This window comes from Miniopterus schreibersii (genome assembly GCF_964146895.1).
Source record: "Miniopterus schreibersii genome assembly, chromosome: 16".
Lineage (NCBI taxonomy): Eukaryota > Metazoa > Chordata > Mammalia > Chiroptera > Miniopteridae > Miniopterus > Miniopterus schreibersii.
In genome coordinates, this window is record NC_138116.1 from 11,014,955 (window position 1) to 11,022,184 (window position 7,230).

Below are 7,230 nucleotides of genomic sequence, written 5' to 3' on the forward strand. Positions count from 1 at the left end.
TGATACTGCTGGCTTGCCTGGGGACCTTCCTGGAATTCAGACATAGTTATTTTCCTGGTTAGCCCCTCTAATCTTCACAAACCCTCTAAGTTAGGTCCTGTATTATCCCCATTGTGCAGATGAAGAGACTGAGCTTTAGTGACTTTCCTAAGGCCCCGGGAGGAGTCCTGGAGGAGCTGGCTTCTCTTCATGGTTTCATAGGCCAAGCTCATAATCACTGCACTGGCCTGACTCCTGTGCTCGGTATGAAATGCAGGGATCAAGGCACCCTGCCAGGATTGGGTATACAGCTATACGGCATTTGTTGCACCTTATGTGGCAGGTTCTCTGTCCTAAAACATTTTCCCGATTCAAAGGGGAGAGGCGATTTGGTGGGGAATTTTCTAAGTGGAGAATGGGAGCTGTACTCATGCCTTGCCACCAGAGGGCGACATAACCCTATCTGGGTGGTCTGCCCAGGACCCTGCGTCTTGGGCCTGGTGTCAGAAGAGAAGGAAACAACTGCAGGTTTGGTTTGGTTCTTTTTAGGTCCAAAATTCCACACCTAATGGCAGCTCTGAGCTCTTCTTGGAGCAGTCAGAGTATGGCCAAAAGACCTCTCAAGTTACAATTCTAACTTCTAGGACTTCCCTTTTAGTCCTCCCTCAGCACTGGCAGGTGAGCATATTGCAAACAAGCATGCAAAACCTTTAAAGTGTGTTCATTCCTTCCCCTCTTTTTGTGTCCTTTCATTTTATATGGCACATGGGAGAAGAGGGGATGGGATGGGATGGGATGGGGGTGGGGGAGTCTGCAGGTCCTTGGCCCCCTCAAGTTCAGATGATAAGTCCCATGCCATAGGGCCTCTGAGCAGGCCCTCCCCTAGCACAGGTTCTCAACCTTGGTTCTACATTGGGCCCAACAGGGAAGCCCTCCCACCTCCTCAGTCCGTCAGTACCCAGCAGCCAGGGCCTGGCATATACCCTGCCCCATGTTAGCCATTTCAGGGCAGACAGATTGGAAGCAACCTCTGCAGCGAGCAGTAATTAAGAGGCAGTAGTAAAAAACCTGGATCCAGGATGCAGACACTTGGCTGCAAGTCCCAGCCAGCCCTGCTGGTAGCCACAACGCAGGCACCCTGAGCCTCATCCTCTTCTTAGAATAGGGTAACACCAGTCCCGCATCCCCTCCCAGGGAGCCAGGGGGCCCAAAAGACCGAATGTTTGTGGCAGACTCTAGAGGTCTGCAGCTAGAGGTCTGCTCAGGAAGGGGGGATGGGGGTGCTCCTAAGCCAGCCTCCCCTCCAGGGCCTGGTTTCAAACCTCCGTGTAAGTGTGCAGGAGAAAGGGTGTGTCAAGGCTCCAGGAGCCAGTCTCTCAGGAGCACCCAGCCACCTGGACTCTGCACACCAACCACCAAATAGGGTTATTCACTTGGTTTCCCAGAATGACTTACCCTTCAAAACCCCATCTATAGAAATTTTGGAGTCTGATTCATTGGTAGCCCCTGTCTAATAGAGTGGTGAATTAAGGATCAGACATGGAGCCCTGACCAGGTGGCTCGGTTGGAGCATCATCCTGTGTGCCAAGGGGTCGCGGGTTTGATTCCCGGTTAGGGCACATACCTAGGTTTTGGGGTTGATCCCTGGTCAGGGTGTGTACAGGAGGCAACCAATTGATGTTTCTCTTTCATATCGATGTTTCTCTCAAATCAATAAACATATCCTCAGATGAGGATTTTTAAAAAAAGAATCAGACATGGATACTGGATGCTGAGAATTTTGAGGAAATGGCAACATTTTAGAACTGTAAAGAGTGTCCCCCTCCCCACCACCCTAACTGGTGTATTCTGTAGGTTAGCTACTTGTCTTGGAAGCAGTATGGCCAGGGGGAGGAAGAATCTCTCAGATTTCAGCTTTGGGGAGGAACTCAGGTTGCCAGAACTGGACTAGCACTTCTGAATTTCCTGGGATGCCAGGCCCTGTGGCTTCCTGGGGAAGCTCTGCAGCACCCCCCAACTCTCCACCTTCCTTAACACCCCCCGCCCCACCATCCCTGGGCTGCTGGACTCTGGGGTCACCCAGGTGTGCAGCCCAAGTCCTGCCTCACTGTGATGTAGGGAGGGGAGACCCAGAGGGCGGTAGTTGTCTTTTCTGCAGGAGAAAAGGACCACTTGGTCCCTGGTGATTCTGGGGAAAAGGCTCGCTCTTCTGCAGTCACTCTCAGCCCAAGACTAATAAAGGTTGCCTAAATAAAGGTTGGAACCTGGAGCGGGGGAGGGGTGCCTGGTTGCTAAGGGACAAATGCATGACAAGGCTGCCAATTGTGACAAAGCTGCCAATTGTGACATTGCTGCCAATTATTGGGCTCCTGCTCAGCGCGTGATGCCAGGATCCCACTTGCCTGGGTGGTTCGCTGTGCCCTGGACCTCTGCCTCTCATGTCTTGGCTGCACATGTGGGCCCCCATGGCCCCTGTTTACATGGCAGCTGTTGTGGCTACAGGTCCAGGCAGCTCAGCCTCCAGAGTTGGCCCAGGACTCTGTCCTGGTGACCTCCATCCCCTTGGGGCTCACTGAGCCCTGGCTTTGGGATCAGCAAAACCCTTCTGAAGATGTTGAACTTCTATCATTCCAACAAGAAGCCTCAGCTCTGCCTACAGAGGCCCCTGAGAAAATGGAACCTTCTCCAAACCCTCAGGAGGGTTCAGCTCCGCTCCCACCCCAACAAGAGGCCTCAGCTCAGTCTACAGTGTCCTCTGAGCTATTGAAATTTTTGTTAGTCGACCAGGGAGTTCCAGATAAGCATCCACCCTACATGGAATATGTACAATATTCACTCCAGCAGAAGAGCTCATCCCTGCCACATGTTCCTCTTGCCAGTGTACAACCTTCTACAGTCCAGCAGCAGGGTCCAGCTCAGCCTCTAAAATCCTCTGTGGATGTCGTAGCTCAACCTTCAGTACATTATGAGATAACAGTTTCGCCTCTAGGTTCAGGTGAAGCTCAGCATCCAGTGTTGCCTGTCAGTGTTAAAGATGTGGATCTGGTGGTTTGATAACTTCAGAGCCCCCTAAGAAGATTGAACCATCTGCAACTGAGAACCAGGTCTCAGCTCATCCTCCAAAGTCCACTGAAGAGGTCAAACCTCTATCCTAGCAGGAGACTGCAGCTCAGCCTAGTTCAGAGGCTGATGCTACAGCCCTGTGGTACAATACAGCTCCTCCAAAGCTCCCTGAGGTGACACTTCCACATCCAGAGCCTGTTCAGGCTCAGCAACCAACATTGACTAAAGTCACAGTTCAATCTTTAAATGTGGGGATCATCATAACTCCAGAACCTCCCTAAATATGTTGTATTTTCAACCCGGCAGAAGAGCTCAGCTCTACCTCACGTGCTTCGGGCCTGGGTGGCTCGCTTGCCCCTCTTTCTTGGGTCACTTACTGTGCCCCACATGCCTGGGTCACTCGCTGCGCCCCAGGCCTCTGCCTCTCATGTCCAGGCTGCACCTGTGGGCCCCACAGCTCCTGTTCAAGTAGCTGCTGCTTTGGCTGCCAGTCCAGACAGCTCAGCCTCCTGAGTTGTCCCTGGACGCTGAGCTGCTGACCTCCATCCCCCTATCATTCCAACCTTCAGTTGAGCAGAAGGGTCAAGCTCAGCGTCCAAAATCCAATGAGGATGTCACAGCTAAATCATCAGTCATGAGGTGACAAGTCTCCAGGTTCAGGTGAAGCTCAACATTAGTGCCTATCAATGTTAAAGATGTGGACCTGAGGGTTTTGGTAACTTCTGAACCCCCTAATCAGATTGAACCATCTGCAACTGACAAGGTCTCAGCTCCTCTGCAAAGTCCACTTTAGAAGACAAACCCCCATCCCAGCAAGAGTCCGGAGCTCAGCCTACTTTGGAGACTGATGCTACAGTCTTGCAGCAGACTACAGCCCTTCCAAAGTCCCCTAAGGTGGCGCTTCTACTTCCAGACCCTGACCAGGCTCAGGAGTCAACCTTTCAACCTTGGGACCTGGAGTTCACCATCACTCCCGAGTGCTTTACTTACAAGTGAGAACAAACTTGTTTATCAGTGTCTCACCGTTTGTTAACTGTTTTCTATGCATTAGGTTTCATTTGCCCTTTGCCTTGTAGGACAGGTATATATACATTTTTATTTTGTTTGGTTTTGCAATTTTATAAAAAGAGTACAAATGATGCTGTTTTATGAAAGTTTTATTTGGAACCTGAGAGTTTCTGGATCCATCACAGAAGCTGCTACCACGCCCTTCGAATGGATGGGAGGGCTCTTGTATTCTTAGACTGTCCAACTCTGAACTTGCTCTAAAGCTCAAGGTTTTCTATCCACCAAACACTCGGGTGCTTTTAAGTATTTTTCTATACATTAGGTTTATTGGCACCTACACGGTAACTCCCAAAATGTGCTTTCGTGCCCAGATGGCTCTCAGTGACCTGGGGCACATCATAAACAATAACGCCGTGCCACTTATATAAAGACAGTGTTGTCTTTATTTCAGAACAATGTCTTGACCAGTTCTATTACTCCCTTCTACCCCAAGGGTGGGCAGAACAGGCGTTTTAATCTCCTTTTACAGGTGAGTAAAAAACGAGACCAGAGTGCTAAGCGCTGTCGTCTGGTGCCCAGGCCTCCGGCTCCCAGTTTGGGGCTCCCCGCCAGCCCATGCCCCTCCTTTCTCAGGGCCCTTGCCTCCTCTGGCCCTCGCCGGCACCAGCAATGCTTTCAACTCTTCTGGAAAAGAAACCCAGGTGCACAGTGGAACGCTTGACCTTCATGCAGTGAGCAGCTCTGGATGGTTCCCCAAGTAAAGCTGAAAATACCAGAAACGACATGAAATGAAAGCCCAGTAGGCATGTGACAAAAGTTGCTTTTTCCTTCTGTATTTCGGGAGGGGTGGCGGTGGACGGCGAAGGCGCAATCCCGGTTGCTGGGGCCGCACTCGGATCGCCTTCTGCCGCCATCTCGCGCCCTCCCTGTCCCTCGGTGACTCGGGCACGACGGCGGGCACCGGCGGGGCGCGGGCACCGGAGGGGCACTGTCACGTGAGCTGCGCCGCCGGGAGCCCCGGACGCAGCGAGGCCCAGCGGCGCCCGCCAGGGGGAGCTCGAGGCCGCGTCCGGGTCGGGGTGGGGAACCCCGCGCGGCGCCGCTGCACCAGACGGGCGGCGCTCCCTGCGCCTAGTAAAGTGCCAGCCCCGCAAAGCCTCGGAAAACGGAGACGGCTGTACCCGTGGAGCTCACGCTGGAGCCAGCTCAGCAGGGCCTGATTGCCGTGTCTCCCCTTCCCCGGCTTGGAGAGAAGGGCGGGAGAGCCCCCAAATGATCATCCTCCCGCCCCCTTGGGGGAACTGATGCTGAAAGAGCCAGAGTGTAACGCGGAGGGCGGCTGGACACCGCTCCTTTCGGGGGAAGACAAAGGGAAGGGTTTTTATCGTACAGATGGGTGACCTTCCTGGGGCTTGACCAGAAAAGTCCATCCTGGTTGATTAAGGTCATGTTTCTGGGAGAGGCTAAAACTGCAGTTAGATTAGGCATTACATCTAGGTAGGCTTGTTGCTATGGGTGTTTAGCATGAACGATGCCATTCTGGGCCTGTGGTCTTTCCTCTTTGCACTCCCTGTCTACATCTAGTTCAGGTTAAACTGTAGTTACCTAAGATGAGCTCTCCCTGAGGATCCTCTGTAGGTTCTTCCTGAGCCTTCTGGGCCTTGCTTTCAGATCCAAATAACCTGCATGCCAGAGTAGCACATCTTGGGGCAGCTTGTTCTGAACCCCTGCAGTTGTAGTTACACTTTAAAAAAAAAAAAAATCCTTAGCCGAGGATATTTTTTCCATTGCTTTTCAGAGAGAGTGGAAGGGAGAGGGAGAGAGAGATGATGTGAGACAGACACATGGATTGGTTGCCTCCCGCAGGCGCCCCAACGGAGGTCAATGCCCTTGGTGGGAATGGAGCCTGGGATACTTCAGTCCTCAGTGGATACTCTAACCACTGAGCCAAACCGGCTGGGGCGTATTTACACATTTTTATACTTAATTTTTTTCCTCCTACAAAGGCTTTACCATTTCTTTGGGTAATTTGGTGTTAGATAAGAACTAGACTACTATTGCCCTAGCCGGTTTGGCTCAGTAGTTGGAGTGTTGGCAGGACAACTGAAGGATCCGGGGTTCGATCCTGGCCAAGGGCACCTATGGGTTGCAGGCTCCATCCTGGCCCAGGTTGGGGTGCCTCCAGGAGGCAACCAATCAAGGTGTCTCTCCTCTCTCCCTTTCACTCTCTCTGAAAAGCAGTGGGAAAAATATCCTCAGGTGAGGATTTTAAAAAGAAAAGAAATAGACTACTACTGATGATAAACTGATGCTAAATCTTTTCCAGCTAGTATTTATTATTTATTTTTAATATATATCTTTATTAATTTCAGAGAGAGGAAGGGAGAGGGAGAGAGAGAAACATTGATCGGCTGCCTCCTGCACGCCCCCTACCTGGGATTAAGCCTTCAATTTGGGCATCTGCCCTGACCAGGAACTGAATCTCCATCTCCTGGGTCACAGGTTGATGCTCAACGGCTGAGCCACGCCAGCTGGGCTTTCAGCTACTTTATAAAATCCAGGGAAGGTCCCTGTTTTCAAGACTCTTCTAAATTTTATTTACTCCTCTGAAAAGAAGCTAAAATTTGGGGAACCAAGATCATTCCTAGAATGTGAGAGTTGGAGGTTTTTACTTAGTAAAAAAAGAAAAGAAAAATCTCATTTTACAGGTAAACAGAGGAGAGTAATTTGCTTATGGCCGGAGACAAGAACCACAAGACTTGAAATAACCATTCTGCATTCTGCTTCTGTGGGAGACTGGCTCTTGGCAAATTAGGGGGCCCGGGTTCATTCTGTTGCAATTAAACTATGGCTCTTAGAGTGGTTTGGAATGCGAGGGGTGAAAGAGGAACTAGTGGCGCCCTCTGGGAGTCAGTTTCCGTCCCGGCCTTCCTAAGGATTCTGAGATAACCCAGAGCCCCCGTCAGCGTTTCCTTACTGTACATGGACTTGTAAGTCAACGAGTATTTCTTGACGGCCTATCGTGTACAAAGCACGGGGGTTGTATTCTCACAATAAAATGAGAGGAGTCCGTCCCTCAAATATTTGACTGATCAATCGGTACCTTTTATGGTTCGGTTACAACAGGGACAGTTCCCTCTGTGCTCGACCAACGGGTGGGTTTGTTATTTGTCTGGGCGG